The 17,793-nt window shown below is 34.8% G+C and overlaps 1 pseudogene; it reads right to left on the bottom strand.

The window, feature by feature from the left end:
• Positions 1-15,761: 15,761 nt before the first annotated feature.
• On the bottom strand, positions 15,762-17,523 carry LOC107180668 (annotated as a pseudogene).
• Between the last annotated feature and the right edge of the window lie 270 nt (positions 17,524-17,793).

Raw genomic sequence — 17,793 nt, forward strand, 5'->3', positions numbered from 1 at the left:
TTTTCAAGTGCATCCACGTAAATGAGAGTAAATAGATAGTAAAATGAGCTAACTTAGAAGATTGAGGTTCAAGTGAAATAAAACTGGAAATTAGAACAACATTGAACTCAATTAAGAAATAAAGCCATTAATTAATTTGACTTTAAATAATAGTTAATTGTAATTAAACTTTAAACATAATTTGTAAATCATGCATCAGACCATTAAGTGGAACAGATAAGAGTTTACACTTTGTATCTTTTTAAATTTACCTTTCCTTCCTCAACTCCTACTCTACCAATGCTGTTACGCCACGGGAAGCCAAGTTTGATATTAGCAATAGAAGATAGTTTAAGGAGCGTGTTGGTGGCTCAGTTGGTTAAGCATCTGACTCAGGTAATGATCTCAAGGGTTCATGGGATCGAGCTCTGCATTGGGCTCTGTGCTGACAGCATAGAGCCTTCTTGGGATTCTCTCTCTCTCTTTGCCCCAACCCTTCTCTCTTGCTCTCTTTCTCTTTCACTCTTAAAATAAATAAACATTTTTTTTTAATTTTTTTTTAGCGTTTATTTATTTTTGAGACAGAGAGAGACAGAGCATGAACGGGGGAGGGTCAGAGAGAGGGAGACACAGAATCTGAAACAGGCTCCAGGCTCTGAGCTGTCAGCACAGAGCCCGATGCGGAGCTCGAACTCACGGACCGCGAGATCATGACCTGAGCGGAAGTCGGATGCTTAACCAACTGAGCCACCCAGGCGCCCCTAAATAAACATTTTTTAAAAAGATTGTTTAAGATGTAATGATGACCGGGACTAGAAGGGAATTCTGGGGAGAAGAATCATTGACTTAAACCATAACCAATATCTTTTTAATAAATGGAACATACTGCTGGCATAAACACTGCTTCAACATAAAGAAAATAAATCTATTGAACATAATACCTCTGTTCTTTCCAGAGCCAGATGAGTCTCTTTCCTATTCCAGTGGCTTTATTTGTTAAATTTCATCACTTAGCATACAGGATGTGCGACTTGGCAATAACATAGTCATATTGGCATTTTCCCTCCTACAATGAAGGAACTTGAATTTTTCCTCTGCATAGCATATTATACTGTAGACTTACATGTTGTTTCTCTTCAAATGTTGGTATTGCCATAAGGTGTGAGTTTTACTTACTAAAACATGATAATTGAAAAACTTGAACTTTATTCAGGGAAAAATATGGGAGGGGGTCAGTTTTTGCATAAAGCTTTAATAAATCTGATTTTATTCATAATTCTGGGTTAGGCTTTTACTGGCCAGTAAAATAACATTTAAAAAGTTTATGGCTATGATTAAAAAGTTATAATTATTTTATCTGTAAAAAAGTATCACTGATGAATGTTAAATATAAACATAATCTAGTTTAAACAGATTGTAAAGCAGAAGTAGTGAGAAAGCTAAATAAATAATAAATAAATTAAAGAGGAGTCAGGATTAGTCACAAAGTGAAAATGAAAGCTCTAATAATGACAAGGTTGTGAACAAACATTTAAAGAAAATGCAAGACATATATTAGATTTCTAAATTTCTATTTCCTTATAATTTTTCTGGGCTTCATTTTATTATTAGATTATGAAATCTAACCTAATGAATATAAAGCATGCTGAATTTTCAAGGAATGCTACCAAAATTATCTGGCAAATTAAACATTGATTTTGTAGGTCCTTAATATAATTGCTACATTGTGAAGATGTTATATTTAATGGTTTTAATCCTTCAATGCAGACTACTATAATTCTTCAAACCTTTACTTATTTATATAAACAAACCATTTCATTATTAGATCTTGCTTTTTGTCTTGAACATTTTATTTTTATATTAATTCTAATTTCTAGTGAACAGTGGAGAATGTTTAAATTGACCATTTTTTTTTTTTTGGAATACATGATTTGTCATGAGCAATATAAATAAATACATTAATTGCTTATCATACTTATATCTGACAGATGGGTCCCCAGGCACAGAGCCTAACCTTTTATTTTGACACCTGCCACATTTTGCCAGTCCTGACCCTTTTTCTTTGCCAGAGTGTTGCTGTGCTTGCTGTTCACCATGGTTGCACTAATCTCCAGCTTTTAAAAGGCATAATATTGGAACCCTTCTGAGAATCGCTGCTATCAATCAGCTGATACTACAACATAAAGTACTTCACAGAACTATCCAACATCTCTTCTCTCCTGTGATTCAAACACATTTTCTCTTATTTTTGTGACCTACTGGCTAAATAAGATTACATGGGGCTTGTTTTAATCTAAGACCCCATATTGTTAACCTCTGACATAAACCATTTAATTTAGCAGTCATTTAAAATTTGGAATATACTGGAGAGTAATAAAAGAAGTTATGCTTTCATTTTTATACTAAAAGATACTTCTTTACTACAAAGCAAGTAATATATTTTGATATAGCTAAGTTAAAAATAATCTTAACATGTTCATCAAACAAACAAACAAGAAAAACTCCAAGCATCGGGGCAATAAAACATGTTTTGAGAATCACTATGCACTCAATCTCAAACCTGCACCTTTGATTTCTGGGATGATTCCAGAAACCACTAACACATAATGTTTGTCTGGATTCATACACACTAAAAGCACATGTCTGGTCCATTAGACCAGTGGTCTGGTTCTAAAAAGCTCTGTAAGCTGGAGTACACACAGAGGGCAGGTAAGCTGTGGAGCTTCATTACTGAAATAATTTGATATAAATTTGAAGGGATTCCCTTCCTGAGCAAGATCAGGCGATAATTAACTATGGAAAATGTTGTAATTGATATTTTTCAAGAGTATGTTGGAAACAAAGAAATTGAAAAGTAGATGTATAGGTAGGAAGGGACAGTTATTTGGTACCAGAGTTCCACCAGGTCAACCCAGTTTTGCTCACAGTCTCATTGCAGACTGAAACTCAGAGATGTATACACCAACAACTTGTCTTTCAAATATGGCATTTATTTTCCTGACATAAGCTTATTTGGTATAATGGAAAAAGCCTTGGACTATGTCTTAGATAAACTAAGTTTATTGAATAATTCAGAGACCCATTTATGCCAGTTAGGATATATATGTACATTGCAAGAAGTATGGGATATGTATCTTAGGACATTCAAAGAAAATGCTATTTAAAGCCTGGGGCTAAAGGATATTGGAGTTGAAAGGTAATTCTAGAGTTATAGCAGCTTTTTGTGCCTCGGCATCAGCAGTTTTTGAACCTTTAGTGAGCCACTATTAATATGACTCAGCTGTAATTCATATCTTTCTCTTTCTTCTCTGCCCCAATCCACCTTGCACAGCTTACTCAGAGTTTCTACTAGCTCATATTTTTAGCATGTAAAAAATTTTGGACTGTCACAGAAAATCCTTTCTTTACTTATTAGGCCTAAATACAGAGACCAAAAAATAAACAAACAAACAAACAAACAAACAAACAAAACTCATGGGTCCAGCTCATCTTTTCAAGCCTGGCCACAGTTCATAGTTTTCTGGCCAGCCATTCTTTGCTCTCAGTCCAATCAGCTGTAAAATGGTGAATGGCAGAGATCACTTCTGAGTAAACATGGCCGCTTAGGTGGCAGATGTTCTGGATGAGGATGATTCTTTTAGAAGGGATATGTCATGTTGGACACAGACAATCCTCGAAGTGTGGTTCAGAGACTGGAGATGGTCCATGTGCTGTTTGTTAACCATCCAAAACGATAAGCACATTCAGGATAACCATTTCACAACTTAAAGCTATTTGTTTTAAGTCTTTTGATGGTTGTTGGATCTAAAAAAAATTGGATTTGTGTTTTGTATATCTTTGCTTTCTGATAATTCATCTTATATTAAAAAAATAATAGTGACTTATTGGGAGTGAATGGGAAACTGATCTTTCACTAAACATATTTTTAGTGGCCTTGGATTAGAAGTCTAGATCCTAGACTAGATTTTTTATGTCACATTTGCTAGTTTTTGCAAGAGACAATTAGAGGTAAAATTGATAAAGATTTACTCAGGAAGCACCCTGTCCTTAATAATTTTATAATTTAGGGATACCTGGCTGGCTCAGTTGGTACAACATGAAACGCTTGATCTCGGGGTTGTGAGTTCGAGCCCCATGTTGGGTGTGGAGATACTTAAAAATAAAATATTTTAAAAATAATAATAATTTTACAATTCAGTTGATTGTATATAGAAGTTAGATAAAAATATTTACGCAGTGTAACATTGTAAGAACTATGAAGAGGAAGCACATATTTAATAAAAAAAAATACAAATGTTAAAGACAAGATATTCAAAGGAAGGACAGAGGATTTCGTGCTGTGATTATCAGAGAAAATTTATAAAATAGGTAGGATTTGTACAGTATCTGTAATTTGAATGAGATTTGGAAATGTAAAAAGGGAGGCTTTGGTTATTCTAGACAGAACAAAACTTTCAAGCAGACGTATGGAGTCAAAATATCTATGTATATGTTTGTACATATGTGTGGGTATTGCAATAGGTAGATAGATAGATAGATAGATAGATGATAGATACATATGAAAATAAATGAAAAAAGAAATAGAAAGTAAATAAAAGACCCTGAAAATTAAATTGTACTATTCAATCTTAATTTTTTGTAGTCTCCCCTATATAATACATGATATTAACTTATTAAAAAGGGGACTCTTGAGGGGCGCATGGGTGGCTCAGTTGGTTTCTTGATTTCTGCTCAGGCCCTGATTTCAGCTCTTGATTTCGGCTCAGGTCTTGATCTCATGGTTTCTGTGCTACCAGCACAGAGCCTGCTTGGAATTCTCTCTTTCTCTCTCTCTATCTGCCCCTCCCCCATTCACACACACAGGCCTGCATGCTCTTTCTCTCTTTCTCTCAAAATAAATAAATAAACATTAAAAAAGAGGAAACTCTTGAAATAGATTTGCTTTTACATTTATGTCATTTACTGTCATGTTAAATGCAAATGTTGCAAATGCAAAATAACAAATCATTTTCTCCAAGTAAAATAATACTTTAAATTGTAATTTATTTTAAATCTCATAATCAATTCAAAGAATAAAAACACAATTATTAAAATATTAGTATACTTTCCTGTGGACATCTGTCATCTCAGTCTAATGCCAAGAACAAAAACAAAACAAAACAATCTAAATGGCAAGAGAATCTCTTCTAAAGAACAACTTTATAACCTTAGCAATTTTATTACTTTATAGGAGGGTCATAATAATTAAATTACAGAATATTGCAGAGCATTATGTCAGTTTGAACCACTTAACATATAGTGCCTCACTTACAAAAGCTGACCTTGTTGGATGCCATTATTTTAAGATCTAAGAACTATGATATTGTTAGAAATGGAATTTAGTGATTTCAACACGAGTTTTTGATGTTTCAGAATTCACCTGTATGACACCAATTTAAAGTACCAAGGTACTGGTAATTTTGTTTGTATAAGATTTTTATTTTAAGTTTACTTATTTTGAGAGAGAGAGAGAGAGAGAAGCATCAGCCAGGGAAAGGCAGAGAGAGAGGGAGAAAGAATCCTAAGCTGGCTCCATGCTCTGCACTAAGCCTGATGTGGGGCTGGATCTCATGACCATGAGATCATGACTGGACCTGAAATCAAGAGTTGGACGCTTAACCGACTGAGTCACCCAGGTGCCCCAATATTATTTTATTTTTTATCCTCAAATTTCTTACACTGTAAGACTAAAACTAATAATTTAATTGTTCAAGTTATACAAAAAGGATTAAGCAAAAAAGTACTCTACAATTTTCACATGGTCAGTGCCTAACATAATAAGCAAACACATCATGGTCTTGCAAATTTGTACTGCAAGAATAATCCTACACTGGTATCTTATAAATGAGACACTATTGAAAGTGAGAGAGGTAACTGTATAAAAATCTCCAGGTACATAAAATAAAATTAAAGGTCATAAAGATAAACTAGAAATGTTTAAACAGAAGAAAAAGAAACTACAGCTCTAATTTAACTTTAAAAACAGCAATTCCTGAAAGAAAAGTAATAAATGTTTTTAAATTATCAAGCAAGAAGTAGAATTATTTGAAGATGAATCACAGGAAAATGTGTAGAAATGGTTTGTAACTTCTTCTGCAGCATAGCCCTGACCATGCAAATGTAGAGAGAGCTTATCAATTAGAAAATTTAAAACAAAATGGATTGAAGGAAGCTTTGTCTCTTAAGGTTACAAATTTATAAAACCAAATAATATTTTTTTGCTTTCAATTTGTCTTTGAAAATTAAATTTTCTTCCTTTTTTCTAATATTTTGTTTATTTTAATAATATTTTGCTTTTAATTGAGTCTATAGTAATGTTAAAATGACATCTAATATTTATACATTCTAAATTTACATTTTTTTGTTTTTTGCATTTTGCTTTGTAATGTGCTCATAAATATCAATATTCGAAATGCATTGAGTATTTAATTTTGATTTTTTTCATTACTTTTTAACAATGTGCAACCTGCAGGCAGCAGCCTTATCATTTTATCTTACTATTAATCACCTGTCCAATTGAACTTCAATATTAATTAAGCCATACCAGTTGATTTCACCCAAGGACTCTTGTAAGAAAAAGATGTGGTGAGAAGATCATGGTTCTTTGTCTTTCTTTGTTCTTGAAAAATTTTTATTTATTTATTTTTTATGAATGTAATTTATTGGCAAATTGGCTTACATACAACACCCAGTGCTCATCCCAGCAAGTGCCCTTCTCAATGCCCATCACCCATTTCCCCCTCTCCCGCACTCCCTATTCACCCTCAGTTTGTTCTCTGTATTTAAGAGTCTCTTCGGCTTGCCTCCCTCCCTCTCTTGAGAAACTTAACAGAAGGCAATGGGGGAAGGGAAGGGGGAAATAAATGGTTCTCAAATGAGTTTTTAGTCAGCTAGCTAGCTTTTCCTACTTTTATTCTTTTCACTTATAGTCTCTCCTTTCTATCAACTCCTCTGCAGAGAAACAATTAGACTTATTCCTACAATTAAAAAATATATATTATATCCTTACAATAAGTAATATAAAGGAAAGGTCATATTTTTCTTTTAAAGATTAGGTTTCTTCAAAGGATAATCAGTGTTCCTTGCCTTGCCACACATGTACTGCTCAGTGACTTTCAGGTTGGCTTCCTGTGTCCAAACTATTTTGTTAGCAAGACTTTGGTTATCAAACTTACAGCCTTTTGTCAGAATAAATTCTGAATCACCTTTTGAGTTGCTATCAATCATCCTCATCTTAACAATTATTTCTCTTGGCCTCCTTCACTTCTCTTACTTAGCTCAGTGTCCTGACTTCAACCCTTTCTTGTCCTAGAATCCAGGTATTCCTAAGGCGCAGCTTTCTTTCTTCCCTTTACTTTCCCAACCTTCTCTCAAATGCAGCTCTTACCTCCCCCTACTTTAATCTCTGTGAGGCTTTCCCCCAAACCGTTATCTCTTATTCCATGTTGCCTGCTGGACATCAACATAACATCCCACTAGCTCTTCAAATCTAACATGTCAAAAAAGCATCTCTCTCCTCCCTCCACATACCTGCCCATTTCTTGGGTAGCAGGACCTTCATCCTAGAAAATCGGGCTTGAATATTGGACTCAGGTCTGATTTTCCCCAACCCCACCCTCCTCACCACATGTCTTGAGCCTACGAATTGTGTGGATTTTGCCTCCATAATGTTCCAAACATCTGTTCCCTCTTCTGGATTCTCATTTTTGCCATTAATCTCTCATTTAACTTTGATCTAAAATATCAAATTAATTGTATGACTCAACTCTCTGTATCTGCTTTCTTCTTGCAAAACATAACTCCAATCATGTTCAGAGTCCTCCAATGATTTTTTTTTATTTTTTTAAATGTTTATTTAATTTTGAAAAAGAGAGAGAGAGAGAGAGAGAGAGCAGGAGTGGAGGAGGGGCAGAGAGAGAGGGAGACACAGAATCTGAAGCAGGCTCCAGGCTCTGAGCTGTCAGCACAGAGCCCGAAGCAGGGCTCAAACCCACGAACTGTGAGATCATGACCTGAGTCAAAGTCGGCCACTCAACCAACTGAGCCACACAGGCACCCCAATCCTCCAATGATTTTTTTAATGAGAATTCTAAATTACTTTTTCTTTTTCTTTTAATAACCTCCACTATTAGACAAAACATACTTGTCTAGCCTTATTTTTTTATTCTGTATCTTTTAAGATACACCCCCCCAATTCCCATCTTTTCTTCTTATAATAGACCATAAGTTGCTTGAGAACTAGGGCTTTGTGTTATTTGTATTTGTGTTCCCCAGACCGTCACATAATAATTTATTCCAAAATCTCAATATGTATTTTCATGGTGAATGAATAAACATATGAAGTAACTTTTGCCCACCATTTCCTCATCCCAGAAAATCTAACATTCCAGACAAGCAATAGAATTATCTTAAAATTATAAAGCTAATAAAAAAGACTAGAATGGTAGCTTTTCAGCCTTGGATGCACACGGGAATCACTGAGAAGATTTTGAGAAACACTAATGCTCCACCTCCAGAGATTCTGATTTAATTTTCCTGGGTGGGATTGAGTAAATGGTATTTTTAAACATTCCCCAGGCAATTTGAAGTACACCCAAAGTTAAAAACTTTTGAGCTAGAGAATAAGTGTAGGCTGGGGAAAATTGAATTTTGAATATAGTTTCAGATTAATTTTCAGATACTATATTTACCCCAACAATCAAATCCACCTAAATGAATCCTTTCACTATCTCCAGCATCAGAATTTGATACTTAAAAGCTAATGGGAAATACACATTTAAAAAAACCACTCATTTTAACAGAAAATTAGTCTTTTAAAATCTATATGTAATCATCTGAGATTAAACTATTCAAAAAGAGTATAAGACCAGAAAGCAAACCATCATGATTTATGCTGGACCTTTTATTCTATTCATGCACTTATCTATTCATTTAACCAATTTTAATATTCAATTATGTTTTGGTGTTTATAAATGCAATCTTAATTCATACAGAAATGATTCCACCTCAGGCTATTTTAAATTATAGAGTTTATTGATCCTTAATGTACCTTATGTGATCATTAATAGTATCGATTATCTTTGGAGTCATTGGGGCTCTGGTAAGACCTTCAAGCTCATTAGGGGTTTTGAATCATTTAATCCTTAAAGAGAGAAAGGGTGTAAGTGACATAATGACTTCTGAGTTTTCAATGTGCCCATTATTTCATCTTGCTCTATTTTTAAATACAGATATAACACTATTTGGAAATTTTTTTTTAAGTTTTATATATCACCAAACAGCAAGCCAATATTATTTAACAAACATTTCTTATTTTAGAAAGTAATTGTTTTTAATTACCAACATTGATGATTCAGTAATTCATTAACTAGTTTTGAAGTACTAACCAATTTTTTTCTTAATAAGTTACTCCTTTACCCTTCCTCCTCCCTTCCTTCTCCCTTCCTCCTTTACCCTAAATCTGCTCCAAAACTGTCAATATTTCAGGATAATATTATTATAAAAGGTAAAAGCAGAAAAAATACTTAGTTTGTTTTTCTTTTCTCTTCTTTTCTTTTCTTTTCTTTTCTTTTCTTTTCTTTTCTTTTCTTTTTTCTGTAACTGGTTGCAAAAAAAGCATGAAGCCCTCAGGGAAATGGAGAGGATTCAGAGTATATATATATATATATATATATATATATATATATATATATATATATTTGAGAAAAAATTCCTCAAAAACTAAAACTGTGCCACTCCTCTACCCCTATCCAGACTTGTTTGGCATGGAAGAGGTGGAGGGAAAATGATATAAAGAGGATATCTCTCTTCAAAAACATAGAAGGGATGTAAAAAAGTGAGTCTCCTGAAATAGTAAAGCAGATGGGAATAAGGGGAAGGTGCCTGACTGGCTCAGTTGGTAGAGCGTGAGACTCTTGATCTTGGGGTCATGAGCTCAGTCCCCAAGTTGGGTGCAGAGATTTCTTAAACAACAACAACAACAACAACAACAAAATGGAAACCAGATGGAAATAAGGAATGTGTAACAGATGATTGCAAGCATGGACTTGAGCCAGACTGCCTGGGTTCAAAAGCCAGCTCTGGCATTCACACTAGCTAGACAAAGGTATTGGTAATTGTTGTTGCCTAATTTTTCTAAACTATAAAAAAATGGGGATAAATAGAGTACCTCCCTCATGAAACTGTTGCAGGGATTATTTGAGTTGGGGATGCTAGAGAGAATGCAGTCTCACCCAAACCTCCCAGTTCCCCATGTACTTCATAATACCTTTGTCCTCTCTTGGTTCTGTGATGCTGCCTCATCCTCATTTCTTCCTACTATCTTGGCTATTCTCTCCAAACACAGCTCAAGAAAGCCTCCTAACTTTTAGAGCTGTCTTCTGGCCAACCATCCAGGTCATAGGCATCCTAGAAAGCCCCAGCCACCTGCTTAAGAAACTTCTCGAAACTTTACCTCCTAACCATCTAAACTGACTCTTCATTTTTCTTTGCTCAATCCCTCTACATGGACCTTATACTTGGATAGAATGCCAGCCTTTTCATTTCGTATCTCTCTTCCCATTTTGTCCTCTTAGCACCAGGCAGTGCTTTCTGTGGAGAAGTGTAACACACACCCATACCCACACCCACCCTGGGTTAGGCTTCCAGATTCTGCCCAGGCCCAGGTCTGGAAGACTTACTTTTTTTCCTTGGGATGATCACAGAGCCTCAGACTTCTCTCTATGTAACCACCCCTTAAAGGACCAAAGGTCTTTTTGTTTTCCCATTCTCCACATCCATGTAGGCAATCTCCTTTTCCTCCATAGTGTCAACATTCATTGACAGGCTAATAAAAATAATGACTTAGCATTCACTAAATGCTACTATAAACTAAGCGCTCTCTGGAGACAGCTAGTATTGTTATCTCTCATTGTGCAAATGAGGAAACTAGGGCAGAGGATGGGTAGGTAACATAACCATAGTCACACAGGTCATAGATTGGAAAGCACAGACTGCAAGTCTCGGTGCCCGTATTGTTTTATACTGAATGTTGGTTTAGAAGCAGACTATCTGGGTTTGAATCCTGTCAGCTAGGAGGCATTTGACCTGAGGCAAACCATTTCTAAACTGAGGTTTAGAAACCTCAGTTTCTAATTTATAAAATGGAGATAATTATGCCTGCCTCCCAGGGTTTATATGGGTTTTACATGGGATAGTATATGTAGGACACTTGGAACAATACCAGCACTTTGAAAATGCTTTAATGGTTTATTATTATTATTTTTATTACTACTACTACTACTACTACTACTACTACTACTACCACCACTCTGTATTTCCTGTCCTGATGGTTAAAGGCTAAATCTCTGTCTCTGTTCCCAATTTCTGGAGCTCCAGACCAACTCTACTAGATGTCTGGGTGTTCCATATATGGCTCAACTCATTAGTATATCCTCAACCTATTATTCTCGAATATTTTACCTTGGTGAAGGCTGTCATCACACCAGACACAGGAGTAACTCTGAACTCCTCTTTTTTAATCAGTTAATACTAACAATTAGTTTCCCCTCACTGTATATATTGTTCCATCTGCCTTCTCTCACTCCTACTTATAAGACTTATTTCCAGTATATTGAAATACTTTATGTTAGTTCGTTATAAAAAACAAACAAACCAGGAACTGTATTATGTGCCTGTTAAAGATGAACAGAATCTCATCTCTGTCTTCTTCTGTGAAAGCAAATGTAACTTATTTTTTAAACTTGATTATTTGCATAGTAATCTTTCTCTCAACCTATTATCAAGTGAGACATCTAGCTATGTGAGGAGTTTGGCACCATAAAGACCTCAATTTTCTTATAGTAATCCACTGAATCATCAAATACTCTTTCCAGTTAATAGCAAATTGTACTTGGTGACTTCAGAAATTTACCATGATTGAAAATTAGAGTTAAGTATAAAACTTACATTTAACCAAGGTGTTCATTAATGCAAATAGTACAAATGGGCATAAATTATCTTCAGGGCATTACTTTACTATATTATTAAAGCAGTCATATTCCACTTAAGACTCTTTTTTTCTATTCAGGCTAATAAAAATAATGACTTAACATTATGCTACTATTACCAAGCATTTTTTTGGAGATAGGTAGTACTATTAGCCTTCATTGTGTAAATGAGGAATACTTGTAATATTATACATATTCAGCGAAGTCTAGTTATCATTGTTGTTAAATCCCTTGTTACTCAAGTTATCTGCATTGAACATGAGTTTTTCCCCACTGTTTTCTATGTTCCAGGCACTGGACAATCTGACCTAACAGTCCTGCCAGCCACTAATTGATATAGCATTATTGTGCAATTTGAAAAAGGAGCCCTTCCCCAAGATACTTCATGTCCATCTATAGGCAATTTTGTCACAATAAGCTAATTTTATTAGAACATGGCACTAAACTGCCTGCCGAAAATTGTAATACTTAAATTGGCAAAGTCTACAATGTGAACGGTTCCTCTAGAGTTGTGAAGTGAGCAACCTGCACAATCATTCAGTGCGGTCCAGCTTAGTCTATTCTTGTCCTCAATAGAGAATTTTACATATGATAAGAAGAATGAATGGTTCAATAATAAACTAAATCAGAAATCAGAATTTATCTAATTAAACAATTTACTACAAAATTATTACAAAAAAAGACCATATTAATAGGTAATAAATATCATGTATGCTGATTATGAGACTTAGAAGTTAGGCTATAGGGGCGCCTGGGTGGCTCAGTCGGTTAAGCGGCCGACTTCGGCTCAGGTCATGATCTCGCGGTCCGTGAGTTTGAGCCCTGCGTCAGGCTCTGTGCTGACAGCTCAGAGCCTGGAGCCTGTTTCAGATTCTGTGTCTCCCTCTCTCTGACCCTCCCCCGTTCATGCTCTGTCTCTCTCTGTCTCAAAAATAAATAAACGTTAAAAAAAAAAAGAAAAAAAAAAGAAGTTAGGCTATAAAGAGCAAAGCACTTTTGTGAGTTTGACTACTGTCATTCTTTAGAAAATCGGTTATTTATTTATTGAAAATCTGTTATTTAATAAAAGCATCTGAGAACCTGTCAGATGCAGAATTATTAGGTTGAGATTAACCTGAATAAACTCACATACTCAAAATCCTGTTTTCAGAAGGACTATCCTTAAATCACCTAAAATAAATAAATATCTATCTCTTTAAAATAAAGATTAACAATTCAGATAAGAAACTCTTCCTTATCATTAAATCCATAGTGCTTAAGATTTAATCTCTTTTCTCTTGTTCTCTCAATATGAGAGTAAGTAATACAACAAATGTAAAGTGCTTAGGTGTGGAAAGCACTCTATAGGCAGTAAAATTCTGAAATTCATGCAAAGTCCTTCTTAGTAATGCATTTAGAATACTTTTCAGGGTTTCTTTATAATGCCAAGTTACACTATTAATTTCTTGCAAGCAAATATGAGTGAATAATCAACTAGTTGATTATAGTATCTGAAATTTTCTTTGTAAAATATGGATATGGCAGTCCATGATCTTAAGTTCATATTTTAATATATGATGCACAAGTACATGATTTAACAAGGAGATATATCATCGTAAGCAACATTGCAAATCTGAAGAAAATGACTTTTTAAGATTTATGCCAATTATTATTTTTTAAAAATTGTGAATTCTGGGGTACCTGGGTGGCTCAGGTTGTTAAGCATCCAACTCTTGATTTCAGCTCAGGTCATGATCTCATGGTTCATGAGATTGAGCCCCATTTCAGACTCTGTGCTGACAGCACCGAGCCTGCTTGGGATTCTCTCTCTCCCTCTCTCACTGCCCCTCCCCCACTCACATGGACATTGTCTCACTCTCTCTCTCTCAAATAATAAATAAATTTTTTTTAATTAAAAAAATGTGAAAGCCTAGGTTTGATAAATTGACACAATACAAAGATGATAGATAGATGATAGATAGATAGATAGATAGATAGATAGATAGATGATAGATAGACAAAACTGAACTGTGCATTTCCATCGCCATGAATTCCCTTTACCAATTCTCTTTTTGTTAACTATTTCTTCTTGTTCTCTTTCTTCTAACATTTATCAATTCTTTTTTCATTCAGCTTCTTACTTCCACATAAAACTATAACACATTAAAATCTCACACAATTTATTTTCTTTCTTTAGATTCTTTCTTTTATCATTGATCATCTTAGATATGTTAGAGTACTTAATGTGTTTGGATTACTGCAAGAGTGATTCCATTTGGTCCTAATATCTATATTGACCTGTTTTCTTCAGATTTATGTATTAAAAGCAGATTTTTTATTCTGTTTTTGAACATTTATGTGTAGAATGTTTGTACTTGTCATAGTAGGTTTTCTTTTCCTTGTGTTGGCACTTTTGGTGTATTTCTATCCTTCTAATTGTACAGAAAAAAAATCCTCAAATGCTGCAGCATGAGAGATAAAAAGGACACTTCTATCTTCATGTTTCATAATTACAACCTGCACTCAGGAATGGAAGTCATGGTTGCACCACCAGAGAGCTGTTCATAAGGCACACAAGATTAGGAAGTCTGAGAGAAGAATGTACCCATTAATTGTAGAGAAAGAAATAATAGATCATTTTCTTAATTATATGGAAATGTAGTAAGGACAAAAAACTAGAAAAAAAAAGACTAAAAATTGTGTTTCTGTAGCAATTAGCAGAAAAAAAAGAAAACTTTAATCAATCAATAGTTTATTTCCATGCCTCCTATACAAAAAGATTCAAAGAATATTATCTACACCATGATTTGATTAATTATTTCTTTCAGTGAATTGAGTAACTATTTTCTTCCCTGACTGAGCAAATTGATTAAATGATTGATAACTTCTCATGGACATTGACAATATGTGATGTCAGTAATGCTAATAATTTTTTTTTATTAAATAATGGACTTAGAGCATCCTTTGATTTTCTCATTAAATATGAAAGTTCATATTTATTTCCTGGGTATGCTCTTGAAGATACTCTTGTAAACAAAGACAAACATCTCTTAAAGAGGAAAAAAACAATTTACTTCTTTGACTTCACCAAGAGCTGTTATTCAAAATTTTATTTTCATTATTATTGTTTTTAATTTAGGGGAAAACTCTACATTACTAAGTAGTGAAAAAATTGAAATATATATATATGTACATATATATATATTTTTTTTTAAGTGTAACTACAGTATAAATGAGAGCACACCAATCTAGCTCCATAAGAAATCACCTAAATTACATAATAAGCAAGTTGCTCTTTTTCTGCCACAAATGGTCACTTATTCTTTGTCCAGGCAGGCACACCTCATAGATATTGATGGTTTGGTTTCAGATCAACTCAATAGAGTGAATGTCACAATAAAGGAAAGTCAAGTGAAATTTTTGGTTTCCCAATGCACACAAAAGGTATGGGTTTTTTAAAAATGTTTATTTATTTATTTTGAGAGAGACAGAAAGAGTGAAGAGGGGCAGAGAATGAGGGAGAGAACCCCAAGCAGATTCCATGCTCAGCACTGAGCCCAATGTGTGTTTCCATCTCACAAACTGTGAAATCATGACCTGAGCCAAAATCAAGAGTCAGATGCTTAACCAACTGAGCCACACTGGTGCCCCACAAAAGTTATGTGTTTTTTTTTTATGTTTATACTCTACTGTGGTCTATTAAGTATGCAGTAGCATTCTATCTTAAAAAAATAATGTATGCACCTTAATTAAAAAATACTTTCTTGCTAAAAAGTGTTAACCATCATCTGCACTTTCAGTGAGTCATAATCTTTTTGCTGGTGGAGGGTCTTGCCTCCATGTTGACTGCTGCTGACTGATCAGGGGTGGTGGTTGCTGAAGACTGGGTTGTCTGTGGCAATTTCTTAAAACAAAACAATGAAGTTTGATGCACCAATTGACTATTCCTTTCACAAACAATTTCTCTGTAGCATGTGATGCTGTTTGATAATATTTTACCCACAGCAGAAATTCTTTTAAAATTTGAGTCAGTCCTCTCAAACTCTGCTGCTGCTTTAGCAACTAAGTTGATGTCATATGCTCAATCCTTTGTCATCATTTCAGCAATCTTCACAGCATCTTCACCAGAAGTAGAGTCCGTCTCAAGAAACCACTCTCTTTGCTCATCCATAAAAAGCAACTCTTCATCTGTGAAAGTTTTACCATGAGATTGCAGCCATTCAGTCACATGTTCAGTCTCCACTTCTAGTTTTCTTGCTGTTTCCACCACATCTGCAGTTACTTCCTCCACTGAAGACTTGAACCCCTCCATGTCATTCATGGTTTAAAATCAGCTTCTTCCAAACTCTTGGTAATGTTGATATTGTGACCTGTTCCCATGAATCATGAATGTTCTTGAATGACATCCAGAATGGTGAACCCTTTCCAGAAGGTTTTCAGTTGACTTTGCCACCAGATCCATCAAAGGAATCATTATATATGGCAGTGGTAGCCTTACAAAATATGTTTCTTAAATAAGAAGACTTGAAAGTAGAAATTATTCCTTGATCCATGGGCTGCAGAATAAATGTTGTGTTAGGAAGCATGAAAATGATATTAATCCCATTGTACATCTCCATCAGAGCTCTTGGATGATCAGGTGCCAAATATGAATATTTTGGAAGGAATCTTTTTTTTTTTTTTTCTGAGCAGGAGTTCTCAACAGTGGACTTAAAATATTCAGTAAACCATGTTGTAAACAGATGTGCTGCTATCCAGGCTTCATTGTTCTATTTACAGAGCACAGGCAGAATGGATTTAGCATAATTCTTGAGGGCCCTAGGATTTTTGGAGTAGTCAATGAGCATCGGTTTCAGTTTAAAGTTACCAGCTGCATTAGCCCTGAACAAGACAATCAGCCTGTCCTTTGAAGCTTTGAAGCCAGACATTGACTTCTCTCTAGCAATTACAATCCTAACTGGCATCTTCTTCCACCAGAAGGCTGTTTTATCTACATTGAAATTCTGTTGTTGAGTGTAGCCACCTTCATGAATTATCTTAACTACGTCTTCTGAATAACTTGCTGCAATTTATCCATCAGCACTTGCTGTTTCACCTTGCACTTTTATTTGATGGAGACTGCTTCTTCCCTTAAATATCACAAACCAACCTTGGCTGGCTTCAAACTTTTCTTTTGCAGCTTCCTCACCTCTCTCAGCCTTGACAGAACTACAGAGAGTTAGGGCCTTGCTGTGGATTAGGCTTTGGCTTAACGTAATATTGTGGGTGGTTGGATCTTCTATCCAGATCACTAAAACTTTCTCCATATCAGCAATAGGACTGTTTTGCTTTCTTAGCATGTGAGTGTTCACCAAAGTAACACTTTTAATTTCCTACAAGAACTTTTCTTTTGCATTCACAACTTGACTAACTGACATAAGAAGCTTATCTCTTGGTCTAGCTCAGATTTCAATATGCTTTCCTCACTAAGCTTAATCATTTCTAGCTTTTGATTTGAGATACATGCAATTCTTCCTCTCATTTGAATGCTTAGAGGCATTCATTGTAGGGTTATCATCTGGCCTAATTTCAATATTGTGTGTCTCAGGGAATAGGGAGGCCCAAGCTAAAAGAGATGGGGGGCCAGCTGGTCAGGTGGAGTAGTCAGAGCACACACAACGATTTTTGAGTAAATTCTGCCTTATATGGGCACAGTTAGTGGTGCCCCCAAACAATGACAACGGTAACATCAAAGATCACTGACCAACTATCACCAAAAAGTTTTTTTTTTTAAATTTTTAAAAAATTTTTTAGTCTTTATTCATTTTTG

The sequence above is a fragment of the Panthera tigris genome, chromosome C1, assembly GCF_018350195.1.
Source record: "Panthera tigris isolate Pti1 chromosome C1, P.tigris_Pti1_mat1.1, whole genome shotgun sequence".
Lineage (NCBI taxonomy): Eukaryota > Metazoa > Chordata > Mammalia > Carnivora > Felidae > Panthera > Panthera tigris.